Below are 22,673 nucleotides of genomic sequence, written 5' to 3'. Positions count from 1 at the left end.
CTGCGCTAGAGAAGACGGATATCTTTATAGAGAAACAAAGGGAAACCCAGTCCCGTACTCCTCTTGATGCGGACACTCTTCTCATCTATTCTTCATAGTTGTACTCCTCAAGCCTTGCATATGTACCTGCACTAGAGGAAAACGAAGAACCTTGCAGAGAAACAAACATAAACACGGTCCCGTACTCCTCTTGGTACGGACCCGGTACTCGTCTCTCCTTCAACGCTGTACTCCTCAATACTTGCACCTGTACCTGCGCTAGACAAAACGGATATCTTTATAGAGAAACAAAGGGAAACCCGGACCCGTACTCCTCTTGATGCGGACGCTCTTCTCGTCTATTCTTCATAGCTGTACTCCTCAAGCCTTGCATATGTACCTGCACTAGAGGAAAACGAAGAACCTTGCAGAGAAACAAACATAAACACGGTCCCGTACTCCTCTTGGTACGGACCCGGTACTCGTCTCTCCTTCAACGCTGTACTCCTCAATCCTTGCACCTGTACCTACGCTAGAGAAGACGGATATCTTTATAGTGAAACAAAGGGAAACCCAGTCCCGTACTCCTCTTGATGCGAACACTCTTCTCGTCTATTCTTCATAGCTCTACTCCTCAAGCCTTGCATATGTACCTGCACTAGAGGAAAACGAAGAACCTTGCAGAGAAACAAACATAAACACGGTCCCGTAGTCCTCTTGGTACGGACCCGGTACTCGTCTCTCCTTCAACGCTGTACTCCTCAATCCTTGCACCTGTACCTACGCTAGAGAAAATGGATATCTTTATAGAGAAACAAAGGGAAACCCAGTCCCGTACTCCTCTTGATGCGGACACTCTTCTCGTCTATTCTTCATAGCTGTACTCCTCAAGCCTTGCATATGTACCTGCACTAGAGGAAAACGAAGATCCTTGCAGAGAAACAAACATAAACACGGTCCCGTACTCCTCTTGGTACGGACCCGGTACTCGTCTCTCCTTCAACGCTGTACTCCTCAATACTTGCACCTGTACCTGCGCTAGACAAAACGGTTATCTTTATAGAGAAACAAAGGGAAACCCGGTCCCGTACTCCTCTTGATGCGGACACTCTTCTCGTCTATTCTTCATAGCTGTACTCCTCAAGCCTTGCATATGTACCTGCACTAGAAGAAAACGAAGATCTTTGCAGAGAAACAAACAAAAACAAGGTCCCGTACTCCTCTTGGTACGGACGCTGTACTCGTCTCTCCTTCAACGCTGTACTCCTCAATCCTTGCACCTGTACCTGCGCTAGACAAAACGGATATCTTTATAGAGAAACAAAGGGAAACCCGGTCCCGTACTCCTCTTGATGCGGACGCTCTTCTCATCTACTCTTCATAGCTGTACTCCTCAAGCCCTGCATATGTACCTGCACTAGAAGAAAACGAAGATCTTTGCAGAGAAACAAACAGAAACAAGGTCCCGTACTCCTCTTGGTACGGACGCTGTACTCGTATCTCCTTCAACGCTGTACTCCTCAATCCTTGCACCTGTACCTGCACTAGATAAAACGGATATCTTTATAGAGAAACAAAGGGAAACACGGTCCCGTACTCCTCTTGGTGCGGACGCTGTACGCGTCTATTCTTCATATCTGTACTCCTCAAGCCCTGCATATGTACCTGCACTAGATGAAACCGGAAATCTTACCAACTGTGCCTACTGTCTAGTGCACGCTATTCTCCAGGCTCTTACCAACTGTACCTACCAAACTGTACTCAGTTCGGTTTCACCGCTGTACTCGACAGTCATATCAACTGTACCTATTGCAATAGAGTGTTGTATGTACTGTAAGCTCTTCGTTCCACGGCTGTACCTGTTCCAGTTACAACGCTGTACCGTTGGCTTTTAATAACCGTACCTATCCCGCAGAAGCTGCAAAAACGGACGAAACAAACAGAAACAACCTGGTACTCCTCTTTGTGCTGAACTTGTGCTCGTCTCAGTTCTAACGTTGTACTCAAGGTTATTAACATTTGAACGTATCCAAAACAAGACAAAACCTGAACGAAAACCAACAGGAACTATCTAGTGTTCTGATCACATCTGTCTCACATTATATTAATCACTCTTACCAACTGTACCTACTACAATGAAGCCCGTAGTGAGCTTGCATGCCACAAATCACCAGCAAGGTACAGGCATCCATGCTCCCAGACGGTCGACACCTTCCATGTCTCCTGCTTCGGGCTCACCTCTCGCAATAGTGCATAGCCCGGATCATACCGAGCGTACACCCTCGCAAAAGCGTCCGGACACAAGATACATTCATATGAAAAATGTCTATTTCAAAATTTTCGTTGATACCAACAAAGCAAAAAAACAATGCAGACAACAGATACATTCATACCAAAACAAGGCATAGTTCAAATAAAAAGCAAATATGTGTTCATTAGTAACAGAATTACAACTTTTCCTGACAGGGCAGTACTTCATTGAAAAAAGAGGTGGGAACACACTCCCAGCAAAAGCTTAAGCAAACAAACTAATAGTTCACACGAGACATAACTAGTATTGTACAACCTAGGTGTGCCTGGTCTAGCATTGATAACCAATGGATATCTTCAACTTGTCCTTCAACAAACACTTGATTCCACGTTCATCTGACATTGCAATAACTTATATATATAGATTTATGCTGACTCAACAACATCCCAGGTGTCATTGATGTTCTGCCTGCTACAAATTGACTTGAACGATCCATCAAAATCAGGGTGTCTTTTCCTTACAGTAGCAACTTTATAAAACTTCAACATCAAGCGACCACATATGAAGAAGTGATTTATGGAAGTGAAATCAAACGCGTAACGATTGGAGAACTTCAAGTACAGCGAGCCTTCCTCATCAACAGCCCACTTCACATCTGGCAAGTTTGCAACACGCAATGCATACACAAAATCCTTAGGGCCAGCAAAATACTTCAACTCCACCCTGAGCAAACAATCAGCAGGCCCTTCCTCCACACCAAGGATCCACATTGTTGTCGCAGACAGTGTTGGGTTCTGATGCAGCTCCACATCTTCAGGTGACGTACCAAATCCCCTCGGATAGTTGAGTATATCCATCCCTTCGTTTATAGCAAGGAACTGCTGCACATTGCCGTAGAAAAAGCTATCTTCACTTGGTGGCATCAAACTAAGCGTTTGAACCTTAATACATATGATCAACTTTTCATCATGCTTGAACATGATTCGTTCTGAACCCAACAAGTATGTATCAAATGGATTACTGCATCTAACAAGCAGTTGAGAATTGTTGGATGTGTTGATCATGTATCTTATTGGAGCAGTGAAGAGTGACTGCACTGTGTGTATTGCGTTGAACAAACTCTCAGTACGAAAAGAGAAACGAACACACACAAGCATCACATCGTTCACTGCACCAGGTTCCAGCCCCAGGTACTCCAAAACAAAACGTGAAACAACGGGCCTCCTAGTCTCCTCATGAGCCATAATGTGCTTTCTGTCCAAACAAATATACACATGTGTTACATGCATTCAATGATAAACTTATTAGACTATATTCCTTCACATTTATTTTCCATTTATACAGTAAAAACCAAACATTAAACTATAATTTTATGAGTGCATACATAGTACATTTTACTTGGAAAATAGAGTCAGAAAAGAAAAAAACAAACTAATTGCATACAGCCACCCAAATACCATAGATGCAACAAACACGAGTACAAAAAACAACACAAGGACAAAAATGGTACAAAAAACTAGCATGTATTATACCAATAATATACAGATCTGTATTAGGTGGACAGCGGAAATATGACAGCGGAAATATATGAACAAAACATCAATATTAGGTGGACAAACACCAAAATCAACTGTCGGATCTGTCTATTTCAGCACTTGAAGGATAATCAATTTTTTTACCAGAAGAAAAAAATGCCACCGGTAGAGGAAAGAGGGTATCCGATGACCCTGGCAGCGAGGAATGAGGGCCTCCGAGGTCTGTGGCCCCGAAGAATCCTCCCGGCGACGAACCACCGAAGCAAATCTAACCACCCCTCCCCTCACCTCCGCCCCGCCCCACCAGATGATATCGTTTCCCCTTGCAAAATGTCTCCCACACTACAGTTTGAACAGGGGGAAGAGGGTCACGGGTCTTATCCAGAAAAGAGAGGGAGGCCATGGTGAGACACGTGCTCCCGCGCAACGCTTACACCTGTGACCTAAATGAGAACACTTGGTCACACACATTAATGATTTAAGTTCACACATTAATTCCAATCTCGAATCACATCCAACGGCACCATGGCATATGCCGTTCGGCATTCGCGGCAGATATCCTAGCAACATGTCTGCGACTTGTCGCCGGGTACTGCCACGTGCCAACGCGTACACTGACGGTGCGACAATGGCAACCGCAGTATCGTGACATCGCTTCCTGCCACGTGCCACAGGGTAGACACGCACCGTTCCTCCCTCTCTGTTCCTCCTCAATGGCGACTCACTGCGACTACGGCGCTGGGTTAGATGGTGGAAGACGCGGCTGGCATTGCGACGAATATGGCGATAACGTCTCGGAGTCCTGCGACACCTCGAACCCAGTCGAGGGCGACGTGTCGCTGTTCCCGGCGGCTGCGTCGCCATTGCCGAAGGTTTGGAAGGAGCGCCCGGCTGAGATCCATCGGTGGACCTCATCACTCCGCGGCGTCGAGTAAGCTTCCTTCCCTCCTCTTTAATTTTTGCGGCACCGCAACCCAAGAAAATCTAGGGTTTGGCAATATCCAGAATTTTGATTTGATTTTCCTGTGGTTTTTTCTTAGCTTGGAGGATGAAGTGTGGGATGTTAGGTTTCACCTAGATGGAAAAGATAATTTGGAGAAGAAACTAAGCAAATCTTACATTACATATACCAATATGCTAGCAATTTTAGAGATACGGGGATATGCCCGGGGTTACAGCATGTACTATGTAAAAGAAGAGGGCACATGCATAGAAGGGATGGCACTCATCAACAGCATGATTGACGTTGAAGAAATGCTGGAACTGTATAAGGATGCCGGATGTGTTTCCATTACTGTAACCAAGGGTGAATCAGGTCTGCCTGCAGATATAAACAGGAAACAATGTGAAGAACAAATTCCTATATCTGAAATAGGAGTGTCTGTTGTTTATTCAGTAGACATGCAGGGTGTGCTGACTACAAAATACCACTTAGTACATGCCATTCCTATATCTGTAATGTATGAGGATTATCTGTCGATTCAAAAAACCCAGGATCCAGTGATTACAAAAGGTTCAGATGATGATATGTACTCTAGAACCACCGGGTCACAAAGTTTTCAGACTCCAACGAAGGATTCAGAGTACAATTATGTAGATGTTGAGCATACTGATAATTTAGACAAAAAGAAGAGGAAACTTGTTTCTCCATCTGACGCCACGTCAACAAAGAGACCAAAACATACTGCAAGAGATCATCGCGAGTCTGTGGCACAGTATAGACCAAAGAAGTTCAAACACCAATGCAAAGCAAAAAGACTGTACAACCTCCTAGTGACATCAAACAAATTTGCATCGTAAGTAATTTATCATGCACTGCATAATGTTCATATCTTCCACTTGTTAATTTTAACCTTTTGGATTTCCTTGCAGAACTGAGGTATTCAATGCACCAGTTATGCACAGTGCTATTCCTGACTGCAATGTACCTAATGATAGGGCTGACATTGCTAGACAATTTAGTAGTGATCAGTTACTGGATGGTACTACATTGGACTACATCATTGACGAGATGAGGAGTACCTCCGATTTGTACGCTACTGGAGAAAGAGTGTTGTTAAGTCCAGGATTTATCATGGTATGCATTGCAGTCAACAATATATGTTGCATTATAACAGTGATTATATTGTACAATAACTACTGATATAATCTGATATAATCTATGTTTGCAATGTATGATGCAGCATGTTCTCCAGGTGGGTATTTGGAATCAGTCAAAAGAACAAATAGAAGAAACCTCTCAAAAAAGGGATCAAACATTTAACTACAAAAAAGATTTCGATCTGCAAACTCCACTGGACACTTTCCCTAGATATGTTGACAAAGAAAAGAGCCTTCTTGACGCAAAACTTGTAAGCTCCCTACTTCTAAAGGTGCAATACAATTACAGCATACAGAACTACATTTTTCATCTTGTTCATATATGTCCAATCTCAAAACAGATATTGATGCCGTACTTCAAAAGTTATCACTATACTTTGTATGTGATGAACAAATACAAAAAAGAATTCGAAATATTGGACTCTAGAAAATATGCTGACACAAAGGGATGTAGTCCACTGTATACAAGGAGCACATACCATACGGAATGCGATATCATAGTAAGTAGAGAATAATTTTCCATGCTTTCAAAATAATAATATTTGTTGTTGTGGATCATTAGTTTGGAATCATTTATTTCCTGATTCCTACAGATGGCAAGGATGGAACTTCTGCTCAAAACAGTATATGGTTTAGACGCATACAATGCAAGTAATCAACCAAAAACATGGGTTTCCCTTGCAAACAAGCCAATATATATCAGGTGCCCACACCAAGGAGTAAATCAGTGCGCATTTTACTGTCTGATGGGTGCGTACCTATACGATGGAAAGGTTCTGTTGGGTAAAAGGGAAGGATATCAGCCAATTCTAAATAATCACGTAAGTGTTAGTGAACTACACATTGTTAGTAAGATACAGTGTTTATAAGATATGCAGTAACTACTATTGTCTTCGTCCATTGCAGCCCTTTATAAATGACATTAAAGCTCAGTATCTGTACATCTTAATATTCACCGTGCACAACAAGGCCAATTTGCCAGAGGAAATCCTAGAATCAAAACCCCCATGCTCATTTTATGAGTGAAGAAATCATAGTAAGAATGTTCACATGATCAAAACTGATTTTTCATAAAACAATTAAATCTCTCATATATTTATTAACTTGTTATTCATTGTTGCCTACTATATTTTGAAGCACATCCCCTATGGTGAATGGTGGAGCACTACACATGAATCGTATGTGTCGGTTCATTTCCTCGAATACCTTTTGATGCTGTTTTGGTGAACTTGAATACATTGTGATGGTCTTAGATCTTAGTACTTGTGTTTGACCTTCATCGTGTACTGTAAACCTATATCGTGTAGAACTTTGTATACACTATAATCCAGTTTTTTTTATGCATTTTACAAGTAAGTACTTGTGTTGAACTTGCCCTTTTATCTGGTGTTTAATGATGAGTCGCATACTAGTGAATATGCTGCAGTATGTACTTTTATATCAGTACTTATGTATCCCAGAGAACTGAAAACTTCCATAAAACATGAATAAACACTATGTACTCCTGTTGGTGCCTAATATGTACCGTGCAACGTTGACAACTATACTCGACCCTTCTAGCACCTGTCCCTTCCCAGAGAAAACAAAACTTGCAGAAATCATATAGAAACAGTCATGTACTCCTTTTGGTGCTAAACCTGTATTCATGCAAACTTCACGACTGTATTCGTCCCATGCACCTGTGTCTTCCTAGAGAACCCAAAACATGCAGAAAACATGAAAAAAAACTCACGTACTCCTATTACTTCCGAGGGTGTACTCGCGAAACATTCACCAATGTACTTGATACAGCTCACACCTGTCACTTCCAGTGAACAAAAAAACATGATGAAAAACATAGAGAAATAGTCCTGTTATCCTCTTTGGTGCCAAAGATGAACTCTTAAAACCTTCACAATTGTTATCGATTCATTGTGACACCTGTATATTTCCAGAGAAACCAAATCTTGGAGAAAACATGAAGAAAAACAGTTCTGTACTCCAGTTGCTGTAAAACCTGAACTCGTGCAACCTTCACAACTGTACTCGACAAGTTGTGGCACCTGTATCTTCACAAAGAACCCAAATATTGCAGAAAACATGAAGAAACACTCCTGCAATCGACTTGGTGTCAAAGCTGACCTCGTTCAGTCTTGACAACTGTACTCGATCCATTGTGGCACCTGTACCTTCCCACACATAACCAAATACTTGCTGAAAACATGGAGCAACATACTTGTAATCAACTTGCTGTCAAAGTTGAACTCGTGCAACCTTCACATCTGTACTCGACCCATTGGGGCACCTGTAACTTCTCAGAGAACCCAAAATTTGCAGAAAACATGGAGAAACACTCTTGTACTCAACATGGTGCCAAAGCTGAACTCGTGCAACCTTCAGAACTGCACTCGACCCATTGTGGCACCTGTACATTCCCAAAGAACTCAAAACTTGCAGGAAGCATGGAAAAACACTCCTACACTCCACTTCCTGTCGTCAAAACTGAACTCGTGAAACCTTCAGAACTGCACTCGACGCATTGTGGCACCTGTACATTCCAAAAGAACCCAAAACTTGCAGAAATCATAGAGAAACACTCTTGTACTCAACTTGGTGGCAAAGCTGAACTCGTGCAACCTTCAGAACTGCACTTGACCCATTGTGGAACCTGTAGATTCCAAAAGAACCCAAAACTTGCAGAAATCATGGAGAAACACTCCTGCACTCCACTTCCTGTCGTCAAAACTGAACTCGTGCAACCTTCAGAACTGTACTCGACCCATTGTGGCACCTGTACATTCCCAAAGAACCCAAAACTTGCAGAAATCATACAGAAACACTCTTGTACTCAACTTGGTGCCAAAACTGAACTCATGCAACCTTCAGAACTGTACTCGACCCATTGTGGCACCTGTACATTCCCAAAGAACCCAAAACTTGCAGAAATCATAGAGAAACACTCTTGTACTCAACTTGGTGCCAAAGCTGAACTCGTGCAACCTTCAGAACTGTACTCGACCCATTGTGGCACCTGTACATTCCCAAATAACCCAAAACTTGCAGAAATCATGGAGAAACACTCCTGCACTCCACTTCCTATCGTCAAAGCTGAACTCGTGCAACCTAAAGAACTGTATTGTACAAGAGAAACCAAAAATTGCAGAAAACATAGAGAAACACTCATGTATTCTACTCGGTGCCAAATCTGAACTCGTGCAGCCTTCACTACTGTACTCGACCATTTTCGGCACCTGTACCTTTCCAGAGAACACAGATCATGCAGAACATATGGAGAAACACTCCTGTAATCCTCTTCGTACCATAGCTGTACTCACGCACCCTTCACCACTGTAATCTTTACAAAAAAACATACTGTACTAGAGCGCCTAGTGAACAAAAAACATGCTGAACATAGAGAAACACTTCTGTACTCCTATTGCTTCCCAATCTGTACTCGTGAGACCTTCACAACTATACTCGATACAACTTGCACCTGTATCCCAGACTAAAAGCGGGTGTACTTAAGGCCCTTATCGAATGTACGTACTACAACTGGTACTCATACTCTATCAACAGCTATACTCGTGTCAATACCACCGCTCAACCCAGTACTGATATACAAAAGAAAATTTCAATATCCAAAGCACACATTAACACACATTACATTGATTAATAATTGCATATAAACACATTACAGTAAATCATATGAATGATAACAGTATCAGTCATACATTGTAAATTTATCTAGTAATATCGTATCCCTTAATTGCCCATTTTTTCCTAGGAATTTCAAAGCTTAGCCGTGCATCCAAGGCTGCATATTTGACCTGCTCAAAGCTTAATTCGGGGCTTGCCCAACCTTCCTCTCTTATTTTCTTGCACGAATCACCTTTCTTTTCCAAACTTGTCCCCAACACAGCATTTGACAGGTCATAGAGTGATGGTATTCTTACATTCTTAACACCTGGACCTAGTTTATGGATATTGATTATCTTCTGCAAGTCGAAGGCACACCTGATTTTTAATCCGTACGGCATCAGCATCCTGCGATCCATATCAATTGCTGCACCAAAAAACCAGACCTTCGCCGAGCTCAAGAATTTCTTTAACAAATCTGGAACCTTTGTTGCGTGAAATATCTGAGAAAATCGAAAATAAAAATGAACGACGTATATTATTCGGAACAGTTGGTAGAAAAAAAGTATGGTCTAATTCGTGATACCTGGAAAAGAATGATGTCATTGGCAACACATAGCTGCAAAACCGCTGCACGTTGCCGTCTATCCTCTGGAAGATGTTTCTGCTTCATTCCTTTCACTTTGTCAGTGAACTCGCAATCAAGACCAACAATCTTTGGCCTGGCGTCGCAAAGGAAATCTTCTGATACGCGGTATATCCACTTCTCCATTGTTGCAGACCTTGTAGTTACAGTGACCTTGAAATCCATTGAGAGATGCTCGAACGAATATACGGTGTCACTTCCTTGGCGAGACATAAGGATGGGAGAAGAAAATGATTCAAATGATGGTTTTGATACTTATCTGCTTGGTTTGAGGTTCTATTTTATAGAAGATTAACGTGGTGACGATGAGTGAGAAAACATCACTGCCGAATTATATTCCCTCATTGGGATGTGAACAGCCAGATAGCTTAAAAGCGGATTAATTACATTTAATAAATAATAACTGTGAGTACGTGCAAACGTGCAGACGTACGGACGTGCGAATAAGGAAGGCGTGAGGAGGGATGGTTATAATCAATTTTCCCTACTATCCTATAGGGTTATCAACAAAACGGCAGGACGTTGACCGACAAAGTGCTTCCTTTTTTTGTTCTTGCGATCGTTGTGTTCCTAGCACTGTAGATGTGACACGTGCTTCAATTGATTCGGCCATACCATGTCTAGCAGGAAGCACCGTTCCAGTGTATCTGCCAAACTACCATATACTACATTAAATACCTAACAAATGAGATATTTTTATCCACTACACTGCGCGGAAATTCTCCCGACACGACACGGTGCAGGAGGTTTCCTGCCTAGCCGACGTTCTATATTATCCCTCCCTCCCGCCTCATTGGTTTAAAAACACTAGAAATATAACAATGTTCGATTCGTGCGACGACGCGGCGCTAGAGACGGCCGTATAAGTCGTGTTGGCGGAACCACAACTTGCATAGTATGAGGCGTCGGAGGAGATGACACCATCAGCAACCGTAGGTGCCTATGTCGCAGACGAGAGGCAGCGCTAGGAGGCGGAGCGAAGAGAGCGCAAGGAGGCACAACAACTGTAGGACACACGGCAGCAGGCGGAGTAGTGGGGTCAAGAGGAAGAGCGGTAGAAGCGGTAGGAGGAGGAACAACTGGCATTCAAGGAGGCGGAACGGCTATATCGCCAGGAGGCATGGCGGTGGCGGGAGGCGGCAAGCCAGCGCTGGTGCTAGCCAGGCCAACATCAGTGGTGGGAGGAGCTTGCGTGAAAAACAAAACATTAGGGCGTCACCCATACCGAAGTGCCGACGTCTCTGCCAACAACTATTTCGGGGGCGCAGATGCTCTTACATTACAAATGAAATGATTATATCACCTGTTATAATAATAATAATAATAAAAATAAAAAATGTACAACAGGTGTTGGATAGAAGATGATGTGACACAATTTACTAACAATTACAACCGCTGTTACTAAACTGTCCCACATCACCTCATATCCACACACAGTTTTACCTCAACATAAATGACACGTAAGAGTAGTTGAACTCACGACCTATGCGTAACACCTTTGAACCACTAGGATATATCATCCTGTGTGTTGCAATACTTATCTAATTAAACAAATACTAGTACTACCAGTACTACATAATATTCTCCCATTCCCGATGATTTTTAAGGCATTATTAAATTCGACTGACTGCCAAACACGGTTAGGGTTAGGTTTATCCACTCCTCAGCACCAGCACGGCACGAACTATAACAGGATATTCATAATTGCTGATATACTATAAGTCTGCCTGTGGTGAGCCCCAAACTCCCATAGGTAAGTTTGTGTCAATTTTACTTTCCTGGTCCTGAATTAGACATCTAAATTATGAAAGTTCAACATAGCCAAAGATGGCAGAGGAGAAGCGACAGACGAAGCTGTGACGGAAGCTACTGCTACTGCAGATATGTTTAGCATCATCGTGGGCACACTTGTCAGGGCAGGGCCTAGAGGAGCAAATTGCAGCGGCGCAGGCAATGTTTGGATCTCAGGGGTGAGGAAGACACATCGCGGAAGATGGCGGTTAGAGGACTCAACGATCTGGAGGAGATGATGCCGTAAGGGTCGTCGTGCCGGTGGTGAACCTGCTCTAACAGACGACTCATTTAACAGACTATGTTTAGAGGTGAATGTAACAAAACATGTTTAGAGGAACAAACCATGATACTTTTAGTACAAACAAAAATGGTTCCAGTTTTACATATGTTATTATATAGATGGCTTTGTTGGTGCCACAGCTGTACTTGTCTTAAGGTAACATATGTACTCCACCACACTGGCACAGAAAAATTGTGGATAAACAGATAAATAAACAGTTAAGAACAACACTACAAGAAATGTGCCATAATATGACGTTTTTTTTATGACTGGAAATCAAAATGTCATAGCTTTATAACGTTCCTAGCTTTGACCGTCCTTGGCCACTCCGGGGGGGCAAAACCCTAGAAAATCGTGACGTTATTGGGCAAAAACGTCATTGGCAATTTAGGTCAAAACGTCATTAGCAAAATTAAGTGGCCTACGACGTTTTTCCAATGCCGATTGCGACAAATCAATAGCGTCATTGGCATTTGGCTCAATACAATGGTATGTGTTTGGCTGCCATGTCATCCATTTTGCCTATGTGTCCCTTTTCGGGTCCCACGCGCCTCACACGTGTCACTGGAAGCAACTGGCTTGAACTAACTGACATGTAGGACCAACTGATACTTGTGGGACAAAGGCGTCTTGTTATTTTTTTTCTCTGTGCCGTCCACCATTTTAATGGGCTGCTGGTGACATCCTCCTCTTTTGGGCTGTCCTCTACTAGGCTGCTGGCTGCTGGCCTACCCCACGGCGGCCCATCCGGGGGTTGAATTGCTGGCCCGACGGCCCATCCGGGGGTTGAATTGCTGGCCCGACGGCCCATCCGGGGTTGGAGTGGCTCCCTGGCTCCCGATGGAAATAACTGGCAAAAATTGCGCTTGCGGGGACTCGAACCCTCGATCTGGCGCTGCCGCACTACCACTACCTACCGCTTTGCTACAATAGTGTTGTTGACACAAGTATGGTTGTCCATGTATATAGACATGATAGACTAATCAGTTGTCTTAAAAATCCCTCCACCTCGACCAAAATCCCTCCGACCAGGTGCATCTAGCTAGGGTTCCTCCTCCGACCAAAATCCCTCCGACCAGGTGCATCTGTTGCATGGCGGCGCAGTTCCCAGCCTGCTCGGGCAGTTCTTCTAGGTCAGGAGCGTCGTCGCGTCGCCGCCGGCGGCCGGGCACGCCCATCCCGTATCGGCAGCGGCCATTCGATTATGAGCCCGCCGACGTATGTGACTGTGGCGAGAAGATGCCGCAATGGATTTCTTGGAGTGATCCGAATCCTGGGAGAAGATACCGGAACTGCAAAATTCGCTCGGTTAGTCTTCGAGCACGCCCACCGCCCCCATTCTGAATTTCGCCCGCCGTCTTCTGAAGTTTCTTTTCTACTATGGCTTACTTATCCTCTTTTGTTCTTCATCTGTCAGATTGCTGGTGGAATAGGGTGTAAAGTGTTTAAGTGGATTGATGATCCGCTGGATGCACGTCACAAAGAGTTAGTTCGTGATCTGCGTGATGCTGTTTGGGATCGAGATGAAGAAATTGAGAGGCTCCAGGTAGAAATTGAGAGGCTCCTTGAAGATAATTTTGTGCTTGCTGCAAGGAAACAGAGCAACCCTGAACCAAAGAAAATGGGAGGCTTCATGGTTTGGGTGCTATCTGTAGCTTTTGTCATCTGTTGTACCTGGGTGATGTGTAGGAACTGAAATTAGGGTGAATTCAGTGATCTGTTGGTCAGGAGGAGAAGAAGCTAGAGTATATGCTAGAGTTATTGTGTTGTAATTCCAACCATTTGTCTGTTCGTGCCACAATGTTTAGTTCCTGAATTTGAACCATGTCTATGTATGTGTGCAATTCTGTTCAGTTGAAAATGTGTTCTGTTGAAAATGTGTAGCAGCTACTTTTGCACGGCGGCGCCGCCCATATATGGTCGCCGGCATCAGCCATGCACGGCGGCGCCGCCCATATATGGTCGCCGGCGTCAGCCATGTATTGAAAAAATTGGGCATGGATTCCCCTAAAAATTGGGCATGGAGTCCCCAAAAAATTGGGCACAAATTCTGGGAACAAATAGCTGACATATTCAACATAAATTCTGGGAATATTGAACATAAAAATTGGGCACAAATTCTGGGAACAAATAGCTGACATATTACGGGAACAAATAGCTGACATATTCAACATAAATTCTGGGAACAAATAGCTGACATATTCAACACAAATTCTGGGAACAAATAGCTGACAAATTCTAGGAACAAATAGCTGACATATTCAACACAAACTGCTACTCATCTTCTTCGAAAACTTGACGCTTCCTAGTCCTATTTCCTCCATCATCATCATCATCCTCCTCATCGCTGCAATATTGGTACATTGTCTGATCAACCTCCTCGATTTCTTCGGGCACAACCTCTTTGCTATGTTTCTTCAGTTTGTCCACAATGACTTTTTCAAGTAGCACACGTTCCTGGTCACTTCTCGTCCTACTCCGTGCAGTGCCTTCTTTTTCTTGCACAGGAACTTGACTGGAATCTTCATCTTGATATGATAGTACAGCAACACCGGGTCCCTGTTCATTTTCTTTTACACTCCATAGATGTCTATGGTGAAATTTCTGCACAACTTGCCATTTTCCTTTCAACTTGGTGTCTGGCACATAAAAGACCTTGGTTGCTTGTGATGTCAGAAGGAAAGGATCAGTCTTGTACCAAAACTTTTCTGTGTTAACACTCTTGAAGTGTCCATCATCGTCGAGCCCGGGTTTCCTACCACCAAGGTCAAACCAGTCACACCGGAAGAGGACAACTGACCGATGGACGCCACCGCTGGAGTTGTATTGCAATCTGATGATGGATTTGAGCTGACCAAAGAAGTCAATGCTGTTGCCATCATGATCTCCCTCAGAAACGATTCCACTATTTTGTGTCTTCTGTTCTTCTCGCGGTCAACAGTATGGTACCGAACACTGTCAACAACACATGCCGAATATAGTCTCACTCTAAAATCTGGTTTGCACGCCAAAGCATAGAGATCAGGACAGACATCATTTCGCATTTTTCCAATCTGCAAAAAATCAACCGGGGGTGAGTAACACACACAGCAAAATTATATCATGAACTTTTCCAATCTTCAGAAATAAACCAGCTAAAGATCTCACATGAGTCTGAAACCATCTAGCAAAGTTCTTGGCAAGCCATCTATCAACATTGATCTGACCACCTTGTTGGTTCAACTCTTGTTTGCACAGGCTGGAATGGCAACAGAAAATAGATCCTAATTATTATTTGGAGAGGCTGCAATAACCTATCTATATAAGGGGATGAAGAGAAACGTACTCGATGTATGGATCAACCTCAGGGCAACTTCGGAGCACATACCACACCATGTTGTCATAGTCCTCACCAGCAAACACATATTGAGAGGCTCCAATAAATTTCACACCGTGTTTGAAAACAGACACATCACCAATATGTGAATCATCCCGCTCCGGATTTCTGCTTGGACGGTTGAATCTTGTTTCAACATCGTCGAAGTATCTCGAGCAAAATGTCAGGCACTCATCAACAATATATGCTTCGGCAATCGATCCCTCCGGCCTGGCATTGTTCCGGACATAACGCTTCAATGTTAGCAACCTTCTTTCGACTGGGTACATCCAACCGTAATGCATTGGGCCTCTAAGCCTTGCCTCTTTTGGTAAATGGATGGCCAAATGCACCATCACGTCGAAGAAAGATGGGGGGAAGATCTTCTCAAGTTTGCAAAGAATAACTACGATTTCCTTTTCAAGTCTGTCCAGAACGTCTCTCTTCAGTGTTTTGCAGCACAGCTCTACGAAGAAATTTCCAAGTTCAGCAACCGCTTCATATATGTCTTCATGGATTGTTCCTCGAAGGCCAGCCGGTAAGATCCTTTGAAGCAATATATGACAGTCATGGGTCTTCAGCCCTTGAAGCTTGCACTTATCAAGCAACACACTTGGATATGTTAGACGCGTACCCATCCTGGAAACCTCACAGCTTTTATGAATTCACAAAAAGCAATTTTTTCTTGTTTACTCATTGTATACCACGCCTGTGGCATCTCAAAAGAGTCAGCTGAAACAGGCTGCAAATGCAAGTCACGTCTTATGCCCATGTCTTCCAAATCAAGCCTTGAATTCACAGTGTCTTTGGTCTTGCCTTGTATGTTCATGAAAGTACCAAGCAAATTGTCACAGATGTTTTTCTCGATGTGCATTACATCGAGATTATGCCTCGACTTTAGATCTTCCCGGTATGGCAAGTCCCACAAACATGATCTACGGCTCCAACACCGACCGTCCTCACGTTTCCTTTTCTTCGAAGCTTGCACAGTATCACATCTCTAACCCTATCAAGCTGTTGCTTCAGCTCTTCGGAGTGAATTCCGCTGGCTTCTCACGGCTTTCGAAGCACCATCGAATTCTTTGCTATTTCTCCAAGGATGGTGCCGAGGTAGCCAACGGCGGTGCCCAATAAAGCAGATTTTGTTCCTTAATTTCTTGGAGCAATTCTCTTTGTCACAACGCACACATGCACAGTAACCAGCTGTGGCCCTCCACGACAATGTGTGCAGTGCCGGATAATCATGAATACACCATAAGATTGCAGCACGGAGATCAAACTTGTCTGGACTATTGGCATCATACGATTTTACACCTTTCCAGAGCTCCTGCAGCTCTTCCATCAAAGGCTCCATGAAGACATCAAAATCTTTTCCCGGAGAGGATGGACCAGGGATTAGCAATGCAAGAATGAAGTTGGACTGATCCATACATGCCCACGGCGGAAGGTTGTATGGCACCACAAATACAGGCCACATCTTTGTAGGAGTTGCTCATATTCCCGTAGGGATTAAAACCATCCGTGGCAAGTCCAAGCCTTATGTTCCTGGCATCGGCGGCAAAGTCTTTATGAATATTGTCAAAATCCTTCCATGCATCCCCGTCTGGCTGGATGACTGAGATCATTCTCCACGTCTTGCCGCTTCGGTTTGTGCCACTGTACTTCCTTTGATTGCTCCTTTGAAAGAAACATTCTTTGCAGCCTTGGAATCAATGGGAAGTGCCTTAGCACCTTCTCTGGGATCTTTCTCCTACCATCAGCATCTTTCCATCTGGAGGCTTTGCACTTGGGGCAATTATTCTCCTTGGCATAATCCTTCCGGAACAATACACAGTTATTCGGGCACACATGGATACTCTCATAACCAAGTCCCAACCTGCCGACTATGCTAAGTGCCTCCTCGTATGACTTTGGTATTGAGCTATTAGGGTATTGCAAGGCCAAAATCAGGAGTATCGCGTTGAATGCAACATTGCTAATCCGGTAGTACGACTTGGCCTGAAGTAACTTGACTGTGAGTGAAAACCTTGACATTGTACCCCCATCGCTGGCTGCGCGCTTGGCTTCCTCTATCAACTCAGCAAATATAGTGTCCTTTCCAGCACCTTGCGGTTACGAGTTGTACAAATCAGCAAGCAGATCAGGAATTCTATCATCTTCGTAACCATCTTCCTCTTGCAAACCATAATAGTGTGCCTCTGCATCACCTCCACCAACATGGTGTGCCCCTGCATCACCTCCATGTCCAGCCTCAGGTTCACCTCCATGTCCAGCCTCAGGTTCACCTCCATGTCCATGTCTGGCTTCAGGTGCACCTCCTTGTCCTCCATGTCCAGCTTCAGGTACAGGATGTAATGGTTCTCCATGGAAGACCCATCGGTCATAAGTGCTTGCCATCCCAAAAAGAAGCAAATGAGACTCTACTACATCTAGAGGTTTTGTGCACCGGTTGAGACAGCTACGACATGGGCACAGCACCTGATCAACATTGGCAGCATTCAAGCGAACAAACTGCATAAACTCTGCCACTCCCTTTGTGTGTTCAGGGGAAAGCCTTCTAATTCTTGTTGTAATCCAGCGTCTGTCCATCTGCGGAAGAACAAAATGATGCAATTAGCACACACCTAACTGCACAGCAGTTCCAATTTCAAGCAATGCACAGCAGTTCAATTCGATTTTGTGAACTGATGAAGAAGAACAGATCGAGAGGGGAGAGATGAGAGGGGTGCAGACCGGGAGATGCGGAGGGGCTCGTCCTGGAGAGGGCGAGGGGCTCGTCCTGGAGAGGGCGAGGGGCTCGTCGTCGGAGAGGCAGATGGACAGCAGATCCCTTGCTCGGACGCAGCGCCGGCACAACCACCACCGCCGTCACCTCGGACTCGGTACTTTAGTCCTAGTAACAGCACATATTGGATCACAGAGATTCGATATTGTGAACTGACGAAGAAGAATAGATCGAGAGGGGAGAGGTGAGAGGGGTGCAGACCGGGAGATGCGGAGGGGCTCGTCGTCGGAGAGGGCCGGGGCTCGTCGTCGGAGAGGGACGGGGCTCGTCGTCGAAGAGGGACGGGGCCGCCACCGCCGCCGCCGCCACCGCCGCCGCCGCCGCCGCCGCTCATCGTCGGAGATTCGAATTTCTGCTAGGTTATCGGAGGGAGTTGGATTCGGAAGGGATATTTGGGCTTCTCCTGGGCGCCAAAAAAAAATCAAAAAGAGTGAGGGCTGGGACTCGAACCCAGCACCTCTAGATGTGTCAACGTGCCAGTTAACCAGTGGAGCTATTGGAGAGATCTTGTCAGCTTACCATCCTTTATCCTTTACATAGTGGAACTAAGGCAACTTTTTTTATAGTTATGGATATGATCTTGTTACATAATCTATCGTAGGGGATACTGATTTAGGACAACGAGTTAATTTGTACAGAGCATTAGCTAAGCAACAGGCTAATATATGACTAATAATTAATTACAGCTAGCAAACTATATATATCTATATATACTCCAGCATATATAGACCACCAAAAGCACATTATATTACACATATATAGTGCCAGCCTTGAGCTCAATAACATAGTACCAAAAGGACACGTTAATTATAGATACTACCGAGGAGGTTCAACGCTCATTTACTTGAGCACATTACATAGACCAACAGGCCATTAGATAGTACCAGATCGATCGATAAGAGGTTCAACGCTCATATTACTTGAGCTCATACACACATATATATAGTACTACTAGCTTAATTAGAGAGGTTCAGCCTGCTAGCTCATTTCTCGAGCTTCCTGACATACAACTTGAGACCGCCCCGGGCGCGAATGCGGAACCAAAACACAAAGATATCATTTGCCTTCATCTTGCTCTTCCGCACCACAGCACTCCAGTTTGTTGTGATCACTGCACCGTCAAACTTCCCTTTGCCCTGGAAAATCCTCACTTTCACACCATGTCTCTCACTGTAAGAGACAAGAAAGTCATTATCTGGAAGCTGCATATTCGTCGAGATGTACTTCTTGGTAAACTTCCGGTTGAAGTACTGCAGATTATAAGATGCAAAACTTCGTTCAGATGAAGTAATTGTCAACATATAAAGATGCAAAAACATCCTTGATCGAGATGGAGTAATTATATTTACCATTCTGGAACAGCCTTCCACGGTACTTGCACTCTTTATAGTGCACACATAAAAAGGAATTGCGGGGCGCTTTTGGTCAACAAGATATCTCAGGGTATCAACTTGTGTAGGATTCATTTCCACTAGATTGGGATACATGCAAAAGTCATCCCATTCCTCACCTGCCTCTATCCTGGGACCTACATATATAAGGAAACCAGGGAATTAAGGCCTAGTTTAAAGTTTTCCTAAAACTGAAGTATATCAAACCAACATTATTTATAGAAACTGAAGTATTCCTTGAATGCTACAAATTGACTAGCTATTATGCCAAACCGAGACTAATTAAGCATTTGACCTATATCCTGCATCTATAACTACTATATATATATTTTACCTCGACGAGTCAGATGGACATCAGCAGGAGGAGGAGGAGCAACTTCCTCATGCTCAGCTGCACAATCCATTGCTGCAGATCATCAACTTTCTCTTGCTTGACGTGAACCCTATCTAGAGCACCATCCTCACCTTCGGAGGATGAGCTGATGTCGATGGTCTCAACGGCCTTCTTGGATGGGACCAAAATGGCAACTTCATAGTCATAGGGGTCCATGGTGTCGACCTAATAACAAGCAGTGAACAATTTGAGAACTATGAAACTATTAATTACACATTAATTAAAACTAAGTTGGGATGTTTAGGTTCAGATTGACATTCGCACTAGCAGCACTAGCACATGTTTTGAATCAATCTAAACCAGGAAAATCTACTCTAGCACTAGAATCTACTTTGAATCGATCAAACCCTAGGAAAATCGCCGCTCGGACAAAAAACCCCAATTAAAATCCCCCGAGATTAAGTACGGCAAACCCTAGAAAATCCCCCGCTCATCCCCCAAATTAACCTGAGCTTCGGCCGACGGAGGCAGTGGAGCTTCGGCCGACGGAGCTTGACGGGGCTGCTTGACGGAGCTTCGGCCGACGGAGTTGGGAGAGGAAGAGGCGGCAGTGGCGGCTGGGTGAGAGAGAGTGAGACAGGGGAGAAAGTTGCTTTTGGTATAGGACATTTTGGGGTGGGTGGGGCAAAATGGCACCCACTGACGTGTGGGGCCATCTAGCAGTAGATACCACTGGGTTGGGCCATTTCCGGTAATTTTATGTGGATTAGGGGCCAGCAGGTAAAATGGAACCCTCATTCTCTGTTTTTACTAATTATAATAAATCAGAAATTCCCTCCTCCGCCTCTCCGCTTCTTGACGGTTCCACTCCGCTTCTTGCCGGTTCCACTCCCACTAGACGGAAAACCCTCCTCCGCGCCAAGACGCTTCTGCCTCGCCGCTTCTGCCTCCTCCGCCGCTTCCTCCTCCGCCGCTTCTGCCTCCTCCGCGCCATGGACGCTGCTTCTTCTTCCTCTGTTCCGCAACCGCTTCTGCCTCCTCCGCCGTCAGCAATGCAGGCCATTACTCAGATCAGGACCTTCACCGTCCATGGCGGCAAGGAGATCGATGTTGTCTACACAAACAAGGAGGAGACGATGAGCAAGTACCTGAAGATGTACGCGCAGTGGTATGCGGAAGAAGAAGAGAACAAGTTTGTAGGATTGGATCTCGAGTACACTCGGGACGACCCCAACCACGAAGAAGACAACTACCTCGCCGTCGCTCAACTGTGCATGAGGAACCACGTCCTCGTCTGCCACTTTTCCTGGTTTGTAGACCTTAATCTTGCTCTGATTTACTTAATCTTGCTCTGATTTTGTTAATCTTGCTCAGATTTTAGTTAATCGCTAGTGCATGATGAACCAAGTCACCCTCGAGTGCTCTGTTTTAGTTAATCTTGATCTGTTTTAGTTAATCTCGAGTGCAACAAATTAAACTACAAACCGTGCTAGCTGCAAAACTAGTTTTGTTTCTGTGTTTTGTGTAACAAAAGCCACAAAGCATGGTGTGCTGATCTTGCAGATTGAATCTATCCATATGCTCATCTAGCATGTACTGGATTTCATTATACCAAATTAATTATCACAAAGCAAATTTCCGGAGTCCTGATCTTGCATTTAATAGACTTTTGTTAGTTTCAAAATTATATGATGCAAAATGATATTTCAATGACTAAAAAATTTGCACTTGCACATTTCATAAAAGTGTTGGTCATGCATTCTTTTAGTACCAAATGGATTATGACTAGATAATTTTCAGACTCTTGATCATGCACTTACTAAACTTATGTCAATTTTATTCAAGTTATGAGATTGCATAGACTAAACATTCGTATTCCCAAATTTTATTCAAGTGTTGATCTCGCAAGTACTAAATTTTTGCATCAAATTGAATCTATCCATATGCTCATCTAGCATGTACTGGATTTCATTATACCAAATTAATTATGACAAGCAAATTTCCGGAGTCTTGATCTTGCATTTAATAGAATTTTGTTAGTTTCAAAATTATATGATGCAAAATGAAATTTCAATGACTAAACAATTGCACTTACACATTTCATAAAAGTGTTGTTCATGCATTCTATTAGTACCAAATGAATTATGACTAGATAATTTTCAGACTGTTGATCATGAACTTACTAAACTTATGTAGTTTCAAATTTTATATTCAAGCTATGAGATTGCATATAGACTAGCTTCGTAGTCCCAAATTTTATTCAAGTGTTGATCTCGCAAGTACTAAATTTTTGCTTTCAGGACCAACGGGGAATGTCCGGCGCTGCGCTCATTCCTTCAAGATCAAGGAATTGTGTTCTGCAGCGTTGACAAGAGAGCAGATTTTATAAAGTTATATTACGAGAAGATTATAATTCCTAGGGAGAACTGGATCGATATCCAGGAAATTGTCAACGTCAAAGGTCTCAACGAGAGAGGAAAATTAATGAGGGATGGAATGGCTAGTCTTGCAACTAGCATCATCGACGAGTCGTACAGCCAGATGAAGAGCAAATTCCCTCCAGAGAGGCACAATTACTGGGAAGAGCAGCCGTTGTCTGATTTAAACC

This window comes from Lolium perenne, chromosome 3 (genome assembly GCF_019359855.2).
Source record: "Lolium perenne isolate Kyuss_39 chromosome 3, Kyuss_2.0, whole genome shotgun sequence".
Taxonomy (NCBI): domain Eukaryota; kingdom Viridiplantae; phylum Streptophyta; class Magnoliopsida; order Poales; family Poaceae; genus Lolium; species Lolium perenne.
The sequence above is the reverse complement of the archived record's forward strand: the minus strand, read 5'-3'. Positions refer to the sequence as shown.